The 22,533-nt window shown below is 34.6% G+C and overlaps 1 protein-coding gene across 10 annotated transcripts in view; it reads right to left on the bottom strand.

Annotated features, from left to right (window-relative positions):
- Nucleotides 1–22,533, bottom strand: part of MBD5 (methyl-CpG binding domain protein 5) — a 440,770-nt gene that overhangs the window by 241,840 nt on the left and 176,397 nt on the right. The window lies entirely within an intron of this gene.

Genomic DNA, 22,533 nt, shown 5'->3' with positions numbered 1-22,533 from the left:
ATTCTTCTCTAGTCCCCATGGAACATTCTCCAGAATCGATCACATCCTAGGTCATAAATCAGGTCTCAACCAGTACCAAAAGATTGGGATCATTCCCTATTTTCAGACCACAATGCTTTGAAACTAGAACTCAATCACAAGAGGAAAGTCAGAAAGAACTCAAATACATGGAGGCTAAAGAGCATCCTACTGAAGAATGAATGGGTCAACCAGGAAATTAAAGAAGAATTAAAAAAATACATGGAAACCAATGAAAATGAAAACACAACTATTCAAAATCTTTGGGATGCAGCAAAGGCAGTCCCAAGAGGAAAGTATATAGCAATACAAGCCTTTCTCAAGAAACAAGAAAGGTCTCAAGTACACAATCTAATCCTACACCTAAAGGAGCTGGAGAAAGAACAGCAAATAAAGCCTAAACCCAGCAGGAGAAGAGAAATAATAAAGATCAGAGCAGAAATCAATGAAATAGAAACTAAAAGAACAGTAGAACAGATCAACGAAACTAGGAGCTGGTTTTTTGAAAGAATTAACAAGATTGATAAACCCCTGGCCAGACTTATCAAGAAGAAAAGAGAAATGACCCAAATCAACAAAATCATGAATGAAAGAGGAGAGATCACAACCAACACCAAAGAAATACAAACAATTATAAGAACATATTATGAACAACTCTATGCCAGCAAATTAGATAACCTGGAAGAAATGTATGCATTCCTAGAGATGTATCAACTACCAAAACTGAACCAGGATGAAATAGAAAACCTGAACAGACCTATAACCACTAAGGAAATTGAAGCAGTCATCAAAAATCTCCCAAAAAACAAAAGCCCAGGGCCAGATGGCTTCCCAGGGGAATTCTACCAAACATTTCAAGAAGAATTAATAGCTATTCTTCTGAAACTGTTCCAAAAAATAGAAATGGAAGGAAAACTTCCAAACTCATTTTATTAGGCCAGCATTACCTTGATCCCAAAACCAGACAAAGACCCCATCAAAAAGGAGAATTACAGACCAATATCCCTGATGAACATGGATGCAAAAATTCTCACCCAAAATACTAGCTAATAGGATCCAACAGTACATTAAAAGGATTATTCACCACGACCAAGTGGGATTTATCCCTGGGCTGCAAGGTTGGTTCAACATCCGCAAATCAATCAATGTGATACATTAACAAAAGAAAGAACAAGAATCATATGATCCTCTCAATAGATGCAGAAAAAGCTTTTGACAAAGTACAGCATCCTTTTTTGATCAAAACTCTTCAGAGTATAGGGATCGAGGGTACATACCTCAATATCATAAAAGCCATCTATGAAAAACCTACAGCGAATATCATTCTCAATGGGGAAAAACTGAGAGTTGTCCCCCTAAGGTCAGGAATGCGGCAGGGATGTCCACTATCACCACTGCTATTCAACAGAGTATTGGAAGTCCTAGCCACAGCAATCAGACAACAAAAAGAAATAAAAGGCATCCAAATCGGCAAAGAAGAAGTCAAACTCTCACTCTTTGCAGATGATATGATACTTTATGTGGAAAACCCCAAAGACTCCACCCCAATACTGCTAGAACTCATACAGGAATTCAGTAAAGTGGCAGGATATAAAATCAATGCACAGAAATCAGTGGCATTCCTATACACCAACAACAAGACAGAAGAAAGAGAAATTAAGGAGTTGATCCCATTTACAATTGCACCCAAAACCATAAGATACCTAGGAATAAATCTAACCAAAGAGGCAAAGGATCTGTACTCAGAAAACTATAAAATACTCATGAAAGAAATTGAGGAAGACACAAAGAAATGGAAAAATGTTCCATGCTCATGGATTGGAAGAACAAATATTGTGAAGATGTCAATGCTACCTAGAGCAATCTACACATTCGATGCAATCCCCATCAAAATACCATCCACTTTTTTCAAAGAAATGGAACAAATAATCCTAAAATTTGTATGGAACCAGAAAAGACCCCGCATAGCCAGAGGAATGTTGAAAAAGAAAAGCAAAGCCGGCGGCATCACAATTCCGGACTTCCAGCTCTATTACAAAGCTGTCATCATCAAGACAGCATGGTACCGGCACAAAAACAGACACATAGATCAATGGAACAGAATAGAGAGCCCAGAAATGGATCCTCAACTCTATGGTCAACTAATCTTTGACAAAGCAGGAAAGAATGTCCAATGGCAAAAAGACAGTCTCCTCAACAAATGGTGTTGGGAAAATTGGACAGCCACATGCAGAAGAATGAAACTGGACCATTTCCTTACACCACACACAAAAATAGGCTCCAAATGGTTGAAAGACCTCAATGTGAGACAGGAGTCCATCAAAATCCTAAAGGAGAACACAGGCAGCAACCTCTTTGACCTCAGTCACAGCAATTTCTTCCTAGAAACATTGCCAAAGGCAAGGGAAGCAAGAGCAAAAATGAACTATTGGGACTTCATCAAGATAAAAAGCTTTTGCAAAGCAAAGGAAACAGTCAACAAAACCAAAAGGCAACCGACAGAATGGGAGAAGATATTTGCAAATGACATATCAGATAAAGGGCTAGTATCCAAAATCTATAAAAACTCATCAAACTCAACACCCAAACAACAAAGAATCCAATCAAGAAATGGGCAGAAGACATGAACAGACATTTTTCCAAAGAAGACATCCAAATGGCCAACAGACACATGAAAAAGTGCTCAATATCGCTCGGCATCAGGGAAATCCAAATCAAAACCTCAATGAGATACCACCTCACACCAGTCAGAATGGCTAAAATGAACAAGTCAGGAAATGACAGATGTTGGCGGGGATGCGGAGAAAGGGGAACCCTCCTACATTGTTGGTGGGAATGCAAGCTGGTGCAGCCACTCTGGAAAACAGTATGGAGGTTCCTCAAAAAGTTGAAAATAGAGCTACCATATGATCCAGCAATTGCACTACTGGGTATTTACCCCAAAGATACAAAAGTAGGGATCCGAAAGGGTACGTGCACCCCGATGTTTATAGCAGCAATGTCCACAATAGCCAAACTGTGGAAAGAGCCAAGATGTCCATCAACAGATGAATGGATAAAGAAGATGTGGTATATATATACAATGGAATATTATGCAGCCATCAAAAGGAATGAGATCTTGCCATTTGCAACGACGTGGATGGAACTGGAGGGTATTATGTTGAGTGAAATAAGTCAAACAGAGAAAGACATGTATCATATGATCTCACTGATATGAGGAATTCTTAATCGCAGGAAACAAACCGAGGGTTGCTGGAGTGGGGGGTGGGGTGGGAGGGATGGGGTGACTGGGTGATAGACAGTGGGGAGGGTATGTGCTCTGGTAAGCGCTGTGAATTGTGCAAGACTGTTGAATCTCAGATCTGTACCTCTGAAACAAATAATGCAATATATGTTAAGAAAAAAAAAAGAAGAAGAAGAAGGTAGCAGGAGGGGAAGAATGAAGCGGGGGAAATCGGAGGGGTAGATGAACCATGAGAGATGATGGACTCTGAAAAACAAACAGAGGGTTCTCGAGGGGAGGGGGGTAGGAGGATGGGTTAGCCTGGTGATGGGTATTGAGGAGGGCACATTCTGCATGGAGCACTGGGTGTTATGCACAAACAATGAATCATGGAACACTACATCTAAAACTAATGATGTAATGTAGGGGATTAACATAAAAATAAAAAAAAAAGACTAGTAACTTCAAGGTATACAACATGATGGTTTGATACATGCTTATATTGCAAAATGATTACACAATAAGGTTAGTTAAAAATTTCATAAATTCACTTAATTACATTTGTGTGTGTGTGTGTGCGTGTGTGGTGAGAACATTTAAGATCTACTCTCTTAGCAACTTTCAACTATATAATACAGTTAACTACAGGTACCACGCTGAATATTAGATCCCAAGAACTTAATTCATTTTATAACTGGAAGTTTGTGCCCTTTGAACAAAATCACTTCCCCATTTCCTTCACTTGCCAACCCCTGGCAACAACCACCATTCTATTCTCTGTTTCTATGACTTGAAGCTTCCCCCCACCCAAGTTTTTATTTAAATTCCAATTAGTTAACATACAGTATAATATTAGTGTCAGGTATAGAATTGAGTGATTCAACATATATACAACACCTGGTGCTCATCACAATTTTTTTTCAAAAAATTCCACATATAAGTGTGATCATACATAAGTCTGGCTGACTTATTTCACTTAGCCATAATGCTCTCAAGGTCCATCCATGTTGTCACAAATGGTAGGATTTCCTTCTTTTTCTATGGCTGAATTTTATTTATCTATATTTTCTTTATCCATTCATTCATCCACTGATGGACACTTAGGTTGTTTCTACATCTTGGCTATTGTGAATAATATTACGAGAATAGGAGTGCAGATATCTCTTTGAGACAGTGATTTTTTTTTCCTTCATATATATATACCCAGAAGTGCAACCATATGGTAGGTCTATTTTTAATTTTTTGAGGGACCTCCGTACTCTTCTCTATAAGGGCTGTATCAGTTTACATTCCCACTAATAGTGCATAAGTTTCCTTCTTTCCACATCTTTACCAGTACTTGTATCTCTTCTCTTTGATAACAGCCATTCTTACAGGTGTGAGGTGATATCACATTACAGTTTTGATTTGCATTTTCCTGATGATTAATGATGCTAAGCATCTTTTTATGTACCTGTTGGCCCCATAAGTCTTCTTTGGGAAAATGTCTATTTGGGTCCTTTGGCCCATTTTTAATCAGATTATTTGTTTTTTGGCTATTGAGTTGTAAGAGTTCCTTGTGTTTTGAATATTAACTCCTTGTCCGTTATATGGTTATGTATAGCTTTTAAATTCATGATGAATTTAAGTAGACCTGTAATGTCCTCAGATCAGTTGGGTTTTGCCCAAATGTGCTGAGGGAAAAAGAAAACTTTTGGATTGCAGAGCTTTTTGCCTTTTAGAATTGTAATTATAAACCTGTACTAATACTACCCATAAAAACACAATATACTACATGTATAATGATAAATTATATTCTTTTGTTCATTCATTTGCTTCACTATGAATGACACACAACCTTGTTCTCAGTCACAGTGCTCAATGACTGAAATCTATAGAGAATGTTACATATTTGACTCTCACTAAATACGGGTAGTGAAATTTAGTAGCCACTAGAAGAAAGTCTTATTGCTCAATTGTTTCTGGATTTGTATATATTTCCTAGAAGGAGATCAGCAGAGAATTCAGATATTGGGTCAACTGAAGATGCTCTATCAGATGGCATTTGGTGTATTCATTGAATGTCTTTAACTACTGTCTCCAGTATCATCCCTTATATTGCTTCTGGATGTATCCCATATTCCCTTTTGCCAATGATTACAGCTTATTAATTATAGACATCTTTTATACATATTTAATTCATCCTTTGATATTTTCCTCCTTTCATCTTTAACTGTTGTGGTTTTCTTTTTATGATCTCCTACTAGCTATTATCAGTAGATGCTCATTCTGGTTGATAATCTATCTAACTCTTTCTGATATGCAGGTATGGATTTAATTTTTCTATCCAGATAGCCAACCCATTATCTGAACAACATGTATTAAATAGTACATCTTTTCCCACGGATACGTGATGCGATCCATATCATTTTCAATATTTCTTATCAAGTCTATTGCTAGAGTTTATAATCTTGTTTGTTCTGTCAATTCATATACCAATACCACTTTTTCCAACTAGGGTTCTGTGAGAGAATTAAGTTCTAAAAAGTGATATTGTTAATTATCCCACAGGTAGTACTTTTCTGATTCTCCCAAAGACGGTACATAGCTAGCACTATTTTACATTCCATAGAAAGGAAGTTAATTCATTATATACATAGGCTGAATAATGGCTACCCAAAGAAACCATGTCTTAATGCCTGGAACCAGTAAACATTACTTTACACGGAAAAAGGGTATTTTCAGATGTGATTAAAGGATTTTGAAATGAGCAGATGATCTGGATTATCCAGATGGGCCCTAAATGCAATCATAAAGGTCCTTATAAGAGAAAAGCAGATGTATACAGAAGACCAGGAAGCAATCTGGCCATAGAGCCTGATATTGAAGTGATGTGGCCATAACTCAAAGCATGCTGGTCACCACTAGAAGCTGGAAGAGGCAAGAAAAGGATTGCCCACCTAGAAACTTTAGAGAAAGAAGGCCCTGCCAACATCTTGATTTTGGCCCAGTGACACATATTTCAGATTTCTGGTATCTAGAAAAGTGAGAAAATCATTATCTGTTGCATTAAGCCACAAAGTTTATGGTAATTTGTCATAGCAGCCATAAGAAATTAATACACAAACAATGTACCTAAGCTTATTGTAAATACCCAAACAATATGCCGAGGCACAATATGGCACTAAGGCTTAAAGTTATTTTGGTATACAGGGAAGTTACCCATATGGATACATTATTAATCTTGTACCACAATGTATCTTATTATTTAAAGTAGTTACTCAGTTGATTTTATTTCAGGTGATAATTCCAGGTATATAATTATATCATCTGCATGCAGGGGTTTAACTTCACCTTACTGATTTTTAAAAAACTTCTAATATCTTTCCCATGGCTGGTTCCCTTCACTACAATGTTAAGTGATAGTCATGGCAGTGGGCATCTTTACAATATTCCTGACTTGTACAAATGCATTTGCAGTGTTTCCACTTTCCTCCTTTTCCTCCAACACCTGCTCAATCTGTCATGAACTGTGAGGAGAATGAGTAAGCTTCTCACGTCTAGTGTGTTTTTGACTATTTTCTTGTACCTGCACTGTTTTTGTTTTATAATTGTTGGTGTCATGTTATTTAGTTTTAGATATTCATAAATGATAAATCATCATTGAATTACACTCTTTACATTAAAAAATAACTTCGTTCATCTCATGGGATGTTAATGTGGACAGATTCCTCTGGTCTGAAATAAGTATTTTGTTTGCTTTTATTTGGCTTAATTTTTATCTTTAGTTTTCAACATTCCTAAAATTCTTTTATTTACTTGTGTTTCTTGCATATATCAGAGAGTAGAATTTTGCTCTGTGCTTTAGCTGGAAATCCACTTTTTAAAAAACTAACATGAATTAAGTCCATTTATATTAATTTTTCTCTTGGCTGATTCCCTTCAGTATAATGTTAAATGATTATTGTGACAAGGGGCATCTGGTAAATAGAAATGATCTTCATTCTATTATTATTTCAACTTGTTTTCTGGATTTCAAAAAAAGAATATATTTTATCATTGTTTACCTCATTTTTCTCCATGTTTAATTCCTCTCTCTGTTCCAGTAGTTACAACTTTATGCAACTTTTTATAACTTTGTTTTTCATTTCCTTATTCAAGATCTATTTGTTTACTCCCATAAGCAATTATGATATTAACATATTTTCCACTGCTGTGTCCTGCTTTTTCACTCATTCATAATATTTCAGTTAATATTTTTCAGTGTTTTTCTTTGTACTGTTCAACTCTGCTCATACTTTTATTATTTGCAGCTTTAATTGACCTAGCATTTCCACCAACAGTGAAGAGGGTTCCCCATTCTCTGCATCCTCACCAACATGTTCATTAACATACTTTCTATGATGCTTAGTTTCCCTTGTGGTCTTTCCAATTTTATCTTTGAAATAAGTACTTCTTTCATAAGTTTGGCCAACTCATAATTCATCTCTTACTATCTTTACAACATTTTCCCAGACTTCTGCTTTCTAGACCACGAGTTTCACTCTGAGGTAATTGCTTTATTCATTTTCTCTCTTCTCTCTCTGCCTCTTTGTCCATCCATCCATCTATCCCTCCCACCCTTCCTCCCCACTTTCCTCTTTCCTTTCCTTTTTTCATGGAGAAGCCCATACAATAGATTTTCATCAATATTAAGATTCAGATATAATCCTGAAACCCCAAAATAGGCAAAAGTAGCTGAGACTAGCAGAAACCACATAGAGTAGGTGAGGAGAAACAGTCTTGGAGAAATGTAGTGGTAAAGGACCCTTGTAATGTTAGGACTATAAAGGACCCCCCAAAAATGAGAGCCAAAATATGCCCTAAAGGTATATAACATACGTAAGTTGTCTTGTTTGCAATCAGGGTATGGAACAGAGGTGAGCTGAGTTGTCAGCAGAATCCACTAGACTCAGGTTTAAAGAAGCAGAGAGGGTAGGAGCTACACAAAGAATACACAGACAAGCCTACTCCTTTGTGAAGACTAGCAAACATGAACCCTCCTACCAACACACACACCCCTCTTAAAAATGCTTAGCCAGCTAAAACCATTATAATCAGCCAAATTCATTTAAAAAAGAACTACTACAGCACTGTTAATACTCTAAGAAAAGAAGATGAAAAGAATAGCAAAACATAGTAACAGGCAGCAATCACTAGAAAATGGTACTAAAGTGCAAGGGAGAGGTTGGACAATTGAATATTTTCATATGTATATTAACCATTTGCAATTCTTCTTTGATAAACTGTATGTTCATGTATTTTATACAAACAGGGTTTTTTTTCTATATTGAATTGTTAGCACTCTTCCCATATTAAGAAAATCAGCATCTTCCTTATTATACTTACCAAATATTAATTCTTAGGTTTTCAAGTAACTTCTAATTTAATTTTTGGATTTTTTCTAATTACTTAGAAATTTTTATAGTAAAAAAAATCAGCCTATTATTTTATGGCTTTTTAAGAGTTGCTTTTTAAGTAAAACCCTAAAGTTATCACTCAATATTTTGCAAATATGTCTTGATTTCCACAAATCCCATCAATCCCATACTTAAAACCCACAAATGGCTTCTTGTCATGGTTAAAATAAAACCTAAATTTAGTATTCCTTAACATGACCTCTAAGGTCCTTACATGTTTGGCCCCTTCAATCTCTTCATTCTCATTTCAAACCACTCTTTCTCTCACTTTCTCCATACCAGCACATGGGATTTCTTGCATGCCTCAGACATGTTAGTTCTTGCTGACCAACCAGCCTTTCCATTTGCTGTTCCATTCAGTTACTCTGGCGACTCTTCCCCCATTCATGGCTTCTACTTCCATCATCTGGGTGGTTTCTGCTTCAGTATCATTTCCTTAGAGTCTTTCCTGACTACCATATCTAAATTAAAATAGCACTCCTAACTCTTCATCATCTACTATCTATTTACCATATTTTATTTTTCTTTCTAAAACATGTCACTTTCTGAAATTACAGTATTTAACTAATTACTGGCTTATTGTCTATCTCCCAAAATAGGTAGTGAGCTCCATGAGGGCAGGGACTTTGTCTTCATCATTGTATATATGGGCTTCTACAATAATCCCCAGTAAATAGTTGGTGCACAAATATATTTTTTAAATGAATGAATGAATAAATAAATGATGTTTCTAATGCTTAATCTTAAAAAAATATTTTAAAGCAGCTTTAAAAAATTGCCTCTATTAGTTTAAAAAAGGCATATGAAGACAAACTGTTTAGATCAAAAGCACTTCTTTAGAAGTTCTTGTTTTTAAATTTTGCCTTTATGATGTTCTGTGTTTTTAAAACCCATCAGTACATGTATAACATATAATTCCTTCTGTGGTGAGACCAGATCATATGTGTATTTGAAAACAATTTAACTTTGATTTACATTTGCTTTACATGTTACATTTTTATAAAAACTGAGATTTTTTATCTATAACCTATTTGAGAAAGTAAGTGTAGTAAATTGCAAAATCCTTGCCTTAGTGTCATTTAGCTTCTAGTGTGGGCACACAATAAATATTACATTACATAATGCATTAGAAAATTTAAGTTTATAAAAAAAGAAAAACAAGGTAAGATGAAAAGGGTTGCAGTTTAAAGTAGAATGGTCTTACAAGAAAAAAACCAGAATATTCACAAATATGTGGAGATTAAACAACATGCTACTAAACAACCAATGAATCAAAGAAGAAATCAAAGGAGAAATTAAAAAGTATCTTGAGACAAATGAAACTGGAAATACAACAAATCAAAACTTATGAGAGGGGCGCCTGGGTGGCTCAGTCGTTAAGCGTCTGCCTTCGGCTCAGGTCATGATCCCAGGGTCCTGGGATTGAGCCCCGCATTGGGCTCCCTGCTCGGCGGAAGCCTGCTTCTCCCTCTCCCACTCCCCCTGCTTGTGTTCCCTCTCTTGCTGTGTCTCTCTCTGTCAAATGAATAAATAAAATCTTTAAAAAAAAAAAAACTTATGAGATATAACAAAAACAGTTCTAAGAGGGAAAGTTCATAGCAATAAAGCCCTGCATCAAGAAACAAGAAAAATTTCAAAGAAAGAGCCTAGCTTTACACCTCAAGGAAATAGAAAAAGAGTAACAAAGCCCAGAGTTAGTGGAAAAAAGGAAATATCAAAAATCAGAGCAGATATAAATGAAATAGAGACTAAAAATAGAATAGAGAAGAGAAATTGAACTAAGACCTGGTTCTTTGAAAAGATAAAATTGACAAGATAGATGGTTGTTAGACAGACTCACCAAACAAAGAGAAGACTCGAATAAATAAAATCAGAAATGAAAGGGGGCACATTACAACTGATACCACAGAAATGCAAAGAATCATAACTATGAAGAATTATATACCTATAAATTTGACAAAGTGGAAGAAATGCATAAATTCTTAGAACTATACAACCTACCAAGAGTGAATCATGAAGAAATACAAAATCTGAACAGGCTGATTCCTAGCAGAGAGAATGAATCAGTAATCAAAACCTACCAACAAACAAAATTCCAGGATCAGATGGCTTCACTGCAAACATTTAAAGACGAATTAATACCCAGTCCTTCTTAAACTCTTCCAAAAATTAGAGGAAGGAATGTTTCCCAACTCATTGTACGAGGTCAGCATTACCCTAATACCAAAACCAGACAAGGATGCCACAAGAAAATTATAGGCCAATATCTCTGATGAACATAGATGCAAAATCCTCAACAAAACAGCAAACCAAATTCAACAATACATTAAGAAGATCACACATAATGATCAAGTGGGATTTACTCCAAGGACACAAGAATGTTTCTACATCTACAAATCAATCAATGTGATACACCACATTAACAAGATAGAAGATAACATCATATTATCATCTCAACAGAATCAGAAAAAGCATTTGACAAAATTCAACATCTTTTCATGAGAAAAACTCTTTACAAACTGGGTGTAGAGGGAATGCACCTCAACATAATAAAGGCCATATATGACAAGCCTAAAGCTAATGACATACTCTATTGTAAAAAGCTGAGTACTTTCCTTTACAATCAGCAACAAGACAGGGGTGCCAACTCTCATCACTTTTATTCAGCATAGTATGTAAATGGGGTCCCTGTGTGAGCAATTAACCAAGAAAAAGAAATAAAGGCATCCAAATTGAAAAGGAAAGGTAAAATTGTTATTATTTGCAGATGACATATTATATATAAATACCCCTGTAGAATGTACCAAAAGACTGTTAGAACTAATTAAGTAAAGTTGCAGGATACAAAAGCAATACGCGGAAGTCTACTGTATTTCTATACATAAATAACAAACTATCAGAACGAGAAATTAAGAAAACAATCCCATTTGCAATTGCATCAAAAAGAATAAAAATACCTAGGAATAAATTTAACCAAGGAGGTGTAAGACCTGTACACAGAAAACTACAGGACATTAGTGAAAGAAACTGGAGAAGATACAAATAAATGGAAAGATATTCTGTGCTCGTAGATTGGAAGAATTAATATGGTTAAAATGGCCATACTACTAAAAGCCATTTATAGATCCAATGCAATCCCACAAAAATAGAAAAGGAATCCTAAAATTTATATGAAACCACCAAAGACCCTGAATAGCCAAAGAGATCTTGAGAAAGAACAGTCAGTGGCACCGTGCTCCCAAATTTCAAACTACATTACAAAGCTGTAGTAACCATAACAGCATGGTACTGGCATAAAAACATACACATAGATCAATGGACCAGAATAGGGATCCCAAAAATAAACCCACACATATATGGTCAATTAATTTATGACAAAGGGCCCAAGAATATATGATGAGGAAAGGACAATATCTTCAATAAATGGTGTTAGGAAAACTGGGCAGCCACATGCAAAAGAATGAAACTGGACCACCATCTTACACCATCTACAAAGATTAACTTAAAATGGATTAGACTTGAGTATAAGACCTGAAACCATAGAACTCTTAAAAAAAATAGGTGGAAAGCTCCTTGATATTGGTCTCAGTGATGATTTTTTGGATTTGACAACAAAAGCAAAGGCAACAAAAGAAAAAATAAATAAGTGGGACTACATCAAACTAAAAAGCTCTGCTCTGCCAAAATATCAAAATGAAAAGCAAACTACTGAATGAGAGAAAATATTTGCAAATCATATATTTAAGAAGTGGTTAATATCCAAAATGTACAAAGAACTTGTAAACTCAAAAGCAAAGCAAACAAACAAAAAATATGATTTAAAAGGGGGCAGAGGATCTGAATAGATATTTTTCCAAAGAAGACATACAGATGGCCAACAGGTACATGAAAAGATGCTCAACATCATTCATCATCAGGTAAGTCAAAACCACAATGAGATATCACCTCATACCTGTCAGAATGGCTATTCTCAAAAAAGACAAGTAACACATGTTGGTGATTATGTGGAGAAAATACATGCACTGTTGGTAAGAATGTAAATTGGTGCAGCCACTAGGGAAAACAATATGGAGGTTCCTCAAAAAAATTAAAAATAGAACTATTACATTATCCAGCAATTCCACTTCTGGGTAATTTTCCAAAGAAAATAAAAAACCCATTAATTTGAAAATATATCTGCACCCCCATGTTAATTGCAGCATTATTTACAACAGATAAGACATGGAAACAACTAAGCATCCACCAATGGATGAATGAATGAAGAAAATGTCCGTATTCCACTTGTATGTGGAATCTAAGAAATGAACGAACAAATGAATGAAAGAAAGAAAACAAAAACCAGACTCTTAAATATAGAGAAAAAAACTGATGGTTGCTAGAGGAGAGGTGGGTGGGTGAGGGATGGGTGAAATAGATAAAGAGGATTAAGAAGTACAAAGTTTCAGTTATAAAATAAATAAGTCATAGAAATAAAAGTTACACCATAGAGAATATAGGCAATAATACGGTAATAATGTTGTTTGGTGATAGATGGTGACTGTACTTGTTGTGATGAGCACTGAGTAATGTATAGAATTGTTGACTCAATATGTTGTATACCCGAAACTAATATAACATTGTATGTTAATTATACTTCAATAAAAAAGAACATGTTTAAAAGAAGAAAATGCATATATAATGGAATATTACAGAACCATAAAGAGGAAATGAGAAATGTGGTGTATATATAATGGAGTACTATTATTCAGCCATAAATAATAAAATCTTGCCATCTGAGACAACATGGATGGACACTGAGGGCATTACGCTAAATGAAATAAGTTGGACACAGAAAGACAAATACCAAATACCGTATGATCTCACATGTATATGGAATCAAACAACAAAAAACTCCCAAAATCATGAGCTCATAGATACAGACAACAGATTGATGGTTGCCAGAGGTGGGGGTGGGAGTGGGCAAAATGGGTGAAAGGGTCAAAAGGAACAAATTTCTAATTACAAGATAAATAAGTCATAGCACTGTAATATACAGCACAGTTACTATAGTTAATACCGTACTCCATTTTCAAAAGTTGCTAAAAGAATAGATCTGAAAAAAAAAAAAAAAAAAGAAACAGAATGGTGAGATAAGTCTTGTTGAGGAAGTGAAATTTAAGCAAATGTTTGAAGAAGATGAGGGGACTTAACAATGTAGTCAAAAGAATGCATTTCACGCTCAGAAAACAATTCTAGAAGAGCAGTTTCAAATTTTTAAGGAATGTTAGCATGAGATAAACATACAGTTTCTCAAGATGATTATTTTAGAGGACTTAACATTCATTTGCATGGTATGATATATTTGTTTAAAAGTCAAATCACTTTAGTCATATTTTAAATTATAGTATACTATATATGATATCTTTGTAGAGTTGACACTCATAGGAAATACAGAGAACTGTGTCAATAAAGAAATTCACAGACTCTATATTGATAACAAATGTTTTCCCCTTTAACACATTAGTGTATTTATTATTTGTTGTTTTTCTTTCAAATGCCATAGTTGAAAGTATGAATTAATACTGAAATGTTAAAATGTATTAATATTAAAATCACCATCAAAAGCCTGCCACACTATTTGCCTTTCTAATGGTTAGTTTTTTGCATCAGTTTGGATAAGCTAGAGTAGTTATTTAGTTAAACACTAATCTAGGTATTGCTGTGGAGATATTTTACATATTTTTTATAGATGTTAACATCTTCAATCCACATAATCTATGAAAACGTAGAATCATTACAAGTTCTCTGTATGAGAAAATCTAAGCTTATTAAGCATTCTTTGAGTGTTTAGAATAATATAATATTAAAAAACTAAGTCAAGTGCTTTATGTGAAGTATTTTATTTACTCCTTACAAGAACATGAGATAGGTATTATTCATATTCCCATTTTATGGATGAGGAAGCCAAAGCACAGACACTGAGAAACAAAACTAGGTATTCAGAAGCAGAGTTGTCATGAGACCATGAGAACCCAGGCAACTGTAGTGCTAAACAAAACAAAAAAGCATCTAAAAAGAGTTCAGTCTTGTTCGATCTTGGTACAAGTTAAAGAAATTCAAACTATAACAACTCTGCAGTACACCCTTACACTTTTAGCAGTTAAAAAGGATAATGTTAAAAACTATCAAGGCTTGGGAAAAAATAATGCAATCTATATTGATTTTGGTAATGTAAAATATTTTAACTTTTTTAGAAGTTAGTGTAGCCAGTCATTAAAAATTTCAGATGCTATGGCATGGTAATTCTACTACGAAGAATAAAGTCTCTGCAAATAAAAAGAAGGAAAAATATTTTTTTCCTGAATCACATGTTAACAGCAAAATGCTGTAAATAACCTAAATGTTCAAGCAAAGATAAATGAAGAAGCATGATGGTTTATCAATAGAATACATAGCCATTAAAATGATGACTATGGAGAAGCATTCTCCAATAATATATGAGACGCTTTATACAAAGTACTCTATGATCTTCTTGGAGAGCATCATACATATTAGCACATGAAGGCTTTCCTATAGAAAAGAAACTTCCTTTGATGTTCAATTAAGTATTTTCCAAACTTATCTGAAAACAGAATCCTTTGTGTACCAGTTACTTATTGTTGCAGAATAAACAATGGATATTGTTTACAAGTTTAGGCAGAGTTCAGCAATAATAGCTTGTTTCTGCTCAACTCAGTGCCAATGGGGCAGCTTGAAGACCTGGGAGTGGAATCATCTGAAATTTGCTTAATCACATGCCCAATATGACCTCTCATGTGACCAGGACTTCCTCACAATATGGGGGCTGGGGTCCAAAGGGTTAGCACCCCAAGAGAAACAGTCAGGCAGAGCTGTACTATCTATAATGACTAAGCTTCTGCAGCTACCTAGTGTCACTTCCACTACATCTACTCATCAAGGCAGCCAAATTTCACGGAAAAAGGAAATATTTCACCTCTTAAGGAAAGAGTGGAAAGGTTCTGGAAAAACATGTGGGATAAGAAATATTTCTGTTGTCAGTTTTGGCAAATACAATTTGCCACATATTTTTCAAGTAATAACTACTAATTTCCCAAGTTTGGTAAATGTTGATGGATGTACAACAAAGAAGCTATATAATGTTTATATCACATACATGTTATATATCTATATATTGGTATATATAGATATATATTCATATACATACTCATACATATATTCATACACACACACACACACACACAATTTGGCCTAGAGAAAAATTCCCCATGTTTGACACAGTAAGATAGTCCCAATCATTGTGAATGAATTAAGCAATTTCCCTTCAAATTTATATGAAATAACAATAGGAATTAGTTTTCCCATCGACCAGCTCAGTTTTCCCATTGACCACTTGGGTTATTGTATTGCGTACCTTCTTGTGTTTCACAAGAGACAAGTTTTCAAGATACTAAGTCTTACATTAGTGATGAAAAAAAAATCTTAAGTTATCTACACAAATGGACATGTATCTATTTTGGCAAACACAATTCTAAGTAAGGAAGTTTCTTGAAGGGAATTGATTCTTTTAATAGAAATGTCTTCTGGAATTTTCTTTTTTAACAGAGAGAGTTTTTCAGAGTACTTCCCTTCTGTAGTTACAGCCACTAAATAGAAACTATTTTTTAATGGTGGTGCAAAAACATTTTTAAACAGCTACTGTTAATTACCTTTACAAAACATGACAGGTTAAGGCGATATAAATGAAACCAAAGTGGAAAAATCTAATGTCTATGGAAATTTAAAACTTAGTGAGAATGTTGGGAATAAAAAGTACAGCATAGGGAATTGAGTCAATGATACTCTAACAACTCTGATAACAGATATGAACTACACTTATCATGGTGAGCACTTTGTAATGTACCTAATTGTTGAATCACTATGTTGTATACCTGAAACTAATGATATATGTCAACTATAATTTTTTTTTAAAATAATACAGGAGTAAAAAAAAAAAAACACACACACCAGAATTAAAATTACCTCCTATACATCCTTTCTCAAGAAACCTCTGGAAAATTCACTCCACAAAAATGAGAGAACAAAAGAAAAAAAGGTTTAAGAAACAGGAGTTTCAGGGCGCCTGAGTGGCTCAGTTGTTAAGCGTCTGCCTTCAGCTCAGGTCATGATCCCAGGGTCCTGGGTTCGAGCCCCACATCGGGCTCCCTGCTCTGCAGGATGCCTGCTTCTCCCTCTCCCACTCCCCCTGCTTGTGTTCCTGCTCTCACTGTCTATCTCTGTCAAATAAATAAAAAAAAAAAAATCTTCAAAAAAAAAAAAAAAAAGAAACAGGAGTTTCACATAGAAAAGAGAAAAAGGGAATCTCACAAACAAGGAAGAGATATCCCAGAATGATACCTGTGACATCAGGGATAGCAGCCAGACCAGAATGCAATGTGACTCAAGTTGAGGGCTTTCACCAAGATTCCCCACAGGCTATTTTAGTGGCTTTTCCTCTTTCTCTCTTTTATTTCTAGATCAGCCTAGCAAGAAGTTTATTAGTTTTATTGGTATTTCCAAAGAACCACCTCTTGCTTTCACTAATCTTTCTATTGTTTGGTATTTCCTAATTTACTGATTTCTTTTTTTTTTTTAAAGATTTTTATTTATTTATTCATGAGAGACAGAGAGAGAGAGAGAGAGGCAGAGGGAGAAGCAGGCTCCCAAGGAGCAGAGAGCCCGACGCAGGACTCGATCCTGGGACTCCAGGATCATGACCTGAGCCGAAGGCAGACGCTTAACCATCTGAGCCACCCAGGCGCCCCCTAATTTACTGATTTCTGATTTTATATTATTTCCTTGTTTCTAGTTACTTTGGGTTTAATTCACTTTGCTTTTTCTTAAAATTATAAATTTCTCTTTAAGCACTTAACTATATTCCACAAATTTTCTATGTGTTTTTATTATCATTCAGTTTAAAGCATTTCCTAACTTCCCTTAGGATGTCTTATTGATTCATAGGTTATTTAGAAGTATGATGCTTAATTTCCAAATATTTGGGAATTTTTCACACTTTTATGTTATTGGTTTGTAACTTAATCCTGTTTTTTCTTCCCCCGCAGAGAACATATTCTGGATGATTTTAAATCTTCTAAAATTACTGAGACTTGTCCTATGGTCCAGCATATAATCTATCATAATGAATGTTCCATGCAGAGTGCTAAAGAATTCATAGTCTGCTGTTTTTGGATATATGTTCTATAAATATCAATTAGGTCAGGTTGGGTTTTACTGTTGATCAAAGTCTCTATTTACTTACTGATTTGTCTACTTGTTCTAAGAACTGTTGAAAGAGGACAGTTGAAACACCCAACTATAACTGTGGATTTGTCTATTTCTCCTTTTAATACTTATCAGTTTTTGTTTCATGTATTTTTAAGATGTATTGTTAGGTATACACACATGACAGTATGTCCTCTTGATGTTGTGGTGTCTTTTATCAGTACAAAATTTCCCCTTTATCTATGGTAAAGGTGTCTTTCTTCTTGTCTAGATGTCTATTTTGTCTAATATTAATTTAGCCACTTCAACTTTTGATGATTTTTGTTAGCATGGTTCACTTTACTTTTAATCTACCTGTGTCTTTTATATTTAAAACGTACTTCCTCTATCCAGTATACTAAGGGTTGGCAAATTATGGCCCATGGGAGAACTATGTTTTTTGGTAAATAAAGTTTTATTGAAACACAGACACAACCACTTGTTTACATTTTGTCTATGGCTATTTTCTGGGGCTAAAACAGCAGAATTGGGTAGTTGTAACAGAAACTGTATGGTCCTCAAACCTAAAATATTTACTATCTATCCTTTGATGAAATGTTTGCCAACCCTTGTGAGTTTGTTTACTAGATTTTTATTAGTCTACCAAAATATACCAATTCACCAGAGTGTTTAGACAATTTACATTTAATATAATTATTATATAGTTGGATATAAACCTACCATCTTGCTATTTTCTATTTGACCCATCTCTTCTTTCATCTTCTGTTTCTGCCTTCTTCTGAATAAATTCAATTTTATTGTATCCCACTATACTCCTCTATTGACTTATTAGTCATCTCTCTGTATGTGGTTATTCTGGGATTTAGATATGCAACTTTAACTTATCACAGCATAGATTTAAATAATACCATATCACTTCCTAAATAACATAAAAATCTTGTGACATTTTACCTCCAATTCTCCCTCCCATTTTTCCCCCATTGTCGTACATTTTACCACTACATACATCAAAAACCTCACAATATTTCATATTTTTATTACTCTTTTGATTAAACAATTATTTTTTAATTAAAAATATTTTTATTTCAGTATAATTAACAGTGTTATATTCATTTCAGGTGTATAATATAATGATTCAACAATTCTATACATTACTCAGTGCTCATCACAAGAAATGTATTCTTAATTTCCTTTATCTATTTCACCCATCCCTCCACCCAACTCCCCTCAGTCAACCACCTGTTCTCTGTATTTAAGAGTCTTATTTTTTGTTTGTCTCTTTTTTTCTTTGTTCATTTGTTTTTCAATATGAGTGAAATCATATAGTATTTGGCTTTCTCTGTCTGACTCATTTCACTCAGCATTATACCCTCTAGGTCCATCCATTTTGTGGCAAATGGCAAGATCTCATTCTTTTTTATGACTGAGTAATATTGCAATATATATTTATGTCACGTCTTCTTTCTCCATTCATTTATGGATGCACATTTAGTGCATCTGTATCCTGGCTATTGTAAATAATGCTGCAATAAATACAGGGGTGCACATATTTTTTTCAAATTAATGTTTCCATTCACATTGGGTAAATACCTGTAGTAGAATTATTAGATCATATGGTATTTCAATTTTTGACTTTGAATTATCTTTTAAAAATTTTTAATGAGAAAAAACCAGTCTTTTATATTGACCTATGTATTTACTATTTCTGTGGCTTTTCATTCTTTTGTGTGAATTGTGTCTCATCTAATACCATTTTTCTTCTGCCTGAAGACTTCATTCAATATTTCTTGTAACAAACGTCTGCTGCCAATAAATTCCCTCAATTACTTTGTTGTTTTATCTGAAAATGCCATTATTTTGGATTATTTGCTGGATATATAATTTTAAGTTCATAGTTTTCTTTTGGTGCTAATCTCTTTCCAGTGTTTTCTGATTTTCATTGTTTCCGTAGAGAAGTCAGTAAATTTTTTATCTCTTGTGTTTTGTATGTAATGTGTCTTTTTTCTGGGCCTTTATGATTTTTCTTTTTATTACTGGCTTTCAGAAATGATGTCTTGGTGTGGTTTTCTTTCCTGTTTGAAATTAGTTGAACTTCTTGGTTTCATGAGTTTATGTTTTTCATGAAATGTGGAAAAAGTTTGGTCATTATTTCTCAAATATTTCTTCCTCCTGGAACTCCAATTACACATTTTTTTTTTTTAGATCACGTGGTATCAGGACACTGAAGTGTCATTCATTTATTTATTTTTTTCAGTTGTCTTACTCCCTGCTTCTGCTTGGAAAATTTCTTTAAAGTCCACTTATATTTTTACCTGCAGTGTCTAATGCATTGCTTAACCCATCCAGTGGATATTTCATTTCATCTGTGAGAATTTCTAGAGCTAAAGAACATATTTTCCATGACTGTCATCATTATTTTAATATTTTTCTTTAAATCTTGAATATGTAAACAATTAGCTGTGTTAAAGTCTTTGCTAATTACATCATCCCTGTCAATTCTTGGTCTGTTTTCCCCTGGATTCGCTACTGTATCTGGCATTACATATGGGGAGAGGCCAGCCCTCAGTCCATGCCATTTTCAGTGAGCTCAGAGGACATATGTGCCATATGTATGAGGATCCATGATCAAGTAGACACAATACCTTCTTCATAAGAATGTTAGAGTTAGAAATAGGAAGTAAAATAGTTTGAAAACATTTTAATACAAATATAAAATTAATGTTAAATATCCACAAATAAAGGCTATCTACGCAAGCCCACAAAGGTCAAATAAGCCTTCTAAATAAATAGTACAAGTCATCGTGATGTCCTCTGTTCTTTACACCTCTAAAAAAAAATGTCTGATTATTTGGATGAATTAGTTTCCTTATTTTGATAAAGCAATGAAAATTATATAAATTAATTGTTTTTTACTTCTTTCCCTCAATTTCAAACTTTCAGAAAAAAATCAAATGAACAAACAGAGAAGAAAAATGCAAACTAATGCTTGGCACATCCAACCCCCCACATTCCAGTTGATTGCTTCTGCTTTATTAAAATATAAGTATTTATTCAGTAATTTGGAGTACAAAAGCAACATATGATTATTATAGCAACTTAGGAAAGCATATAAAAGAAGAGCAAAAATAAATTCACCCATCATTTTATACTAAAAGGTAATCTCTGTTACATTTTGGAGCATGTGTATAGACATTCACTTTTGTAAAAAACAAAAATGAGTAGTGAAAAGTTAGTTATGTCAGAATAGTTTATTCTATCAATATATGTTGAACATTTTAGTTGGACATTTGTTGGCCATTTTAGTTGTTTTCAAACATCATGATAAAATAATTATTTTTTTTAAAGATGTATTTTCTTATTTTAGAGAAAGAGAGCCAGCAGGAGGAGGGGCAGAGGGAAAGCGAGAGAGAAAGAATCTCAAGCAGACAACCTGCTGAGTGTGGGGCTTGATCCCAGGACCCTGAGACCATGACCTGAGCCGAAACCAAGAGTCAGACATTTAACCGAATGAGTGACCCAGACACACCAAATAATCCTTGATAATACACTTAGGAAAAATTTTTAGAAATGTGATCCCTGGGTAAATCAGTACACACCTGTAAAGCTTTTGTTAGAGTTTCCTCCAGAGTTGTTTCTTTTGTTAGAGTTTCTTCCAGGAAGATAACACGAAGATGTTGGACTAGAACAACTGCTGAATCTCTCTCTAAGCATCAACTCCAGTAGGAATTATAGACAGAAAAAGCCAAGAATAAGAAAACTTGAAAATTCTTAGGGAAGGCAGGGTGGTATAGAGGACTGTTGTGAACTGGTGAATGTGCTTGGGCCTTGGAACCCAGGGTTCTAGGGCAGGAGGCAGCCTATCGACTGTGGAAGGACAAAACTGGAAGTGAACTGTTAGAGTTCTGTTTTTGATTCTTTTCTATCATTGCCTTGAAACAAAAATTGACTGCCCCCATATCTGCAGGGACTCAGACTACTATTCAAATGCCCGAGCACTGTGAATTGTGTAAGACTGTTGAATCACAGACCTGTACTTCTGAAACAAATAATACATTATATGTTAAAAAAAAAAAAAAAAGAAGATAGTAGGAAGGGAAAAATGAAGGGGGGGGGGAAATTGGAGGGGGAGATGAACCATGAGAGACTATGGACTCTGAGAAACAAATTGGGGGTTCTAGAGGGGAGGGGGTGGGGGGATGGGTTAGCTTGGTGATGGGTATTAAAGAAGGCATGTATCGAATGGGGCACTGGGTGTTATATGCAAACAATGAATCATGGAACACTACATCAAAAACTAATGATGTAATGTATGGTCATTAACATAATAAAAAAACTAAAAGGTAACCTATTGAATGGGAGAAGATATCTGCAAATGACACATCTAATGAAGGGTCAGAACCCAAAATATATAAAGAACTGATACAACCTAATACCCCCCCAAAATAATCAAATAATCCAATTAAAAACGGGTAGAAGACATGAACAGACATTTCCCAAAGAAGACATACAGATGGCCAACACCCACATGAAAAGATGTTCAACATCTTTAATCATCAGGGAAGTGCAAATCAAAACCACAACAAGGTATCAACTCAT

This window comes from Mirounga angustirostris, unplaced genomic scaffold (genome assembly GCF_029215605.1).
Source record: "Mirounga angustirostris isolate CCGP_5_RB_7025 unplaced genomic scaffold, mMirAng1.0.hap1 SCAF_3, whole genome shotgun sequence".
Taxonomy (NCBI): domain Eukaryota; kingdom Metazoa; phylum Chordata; class Mammalia; order Carnivora; family Phocidae; genus Mirounga; species Mirounga angustirostris.
The sequence above is the reverse complement of the archived record's forward strand: the minus strand, read 5'-3'. Positions and strand labels throughout refer to the sequence as shown.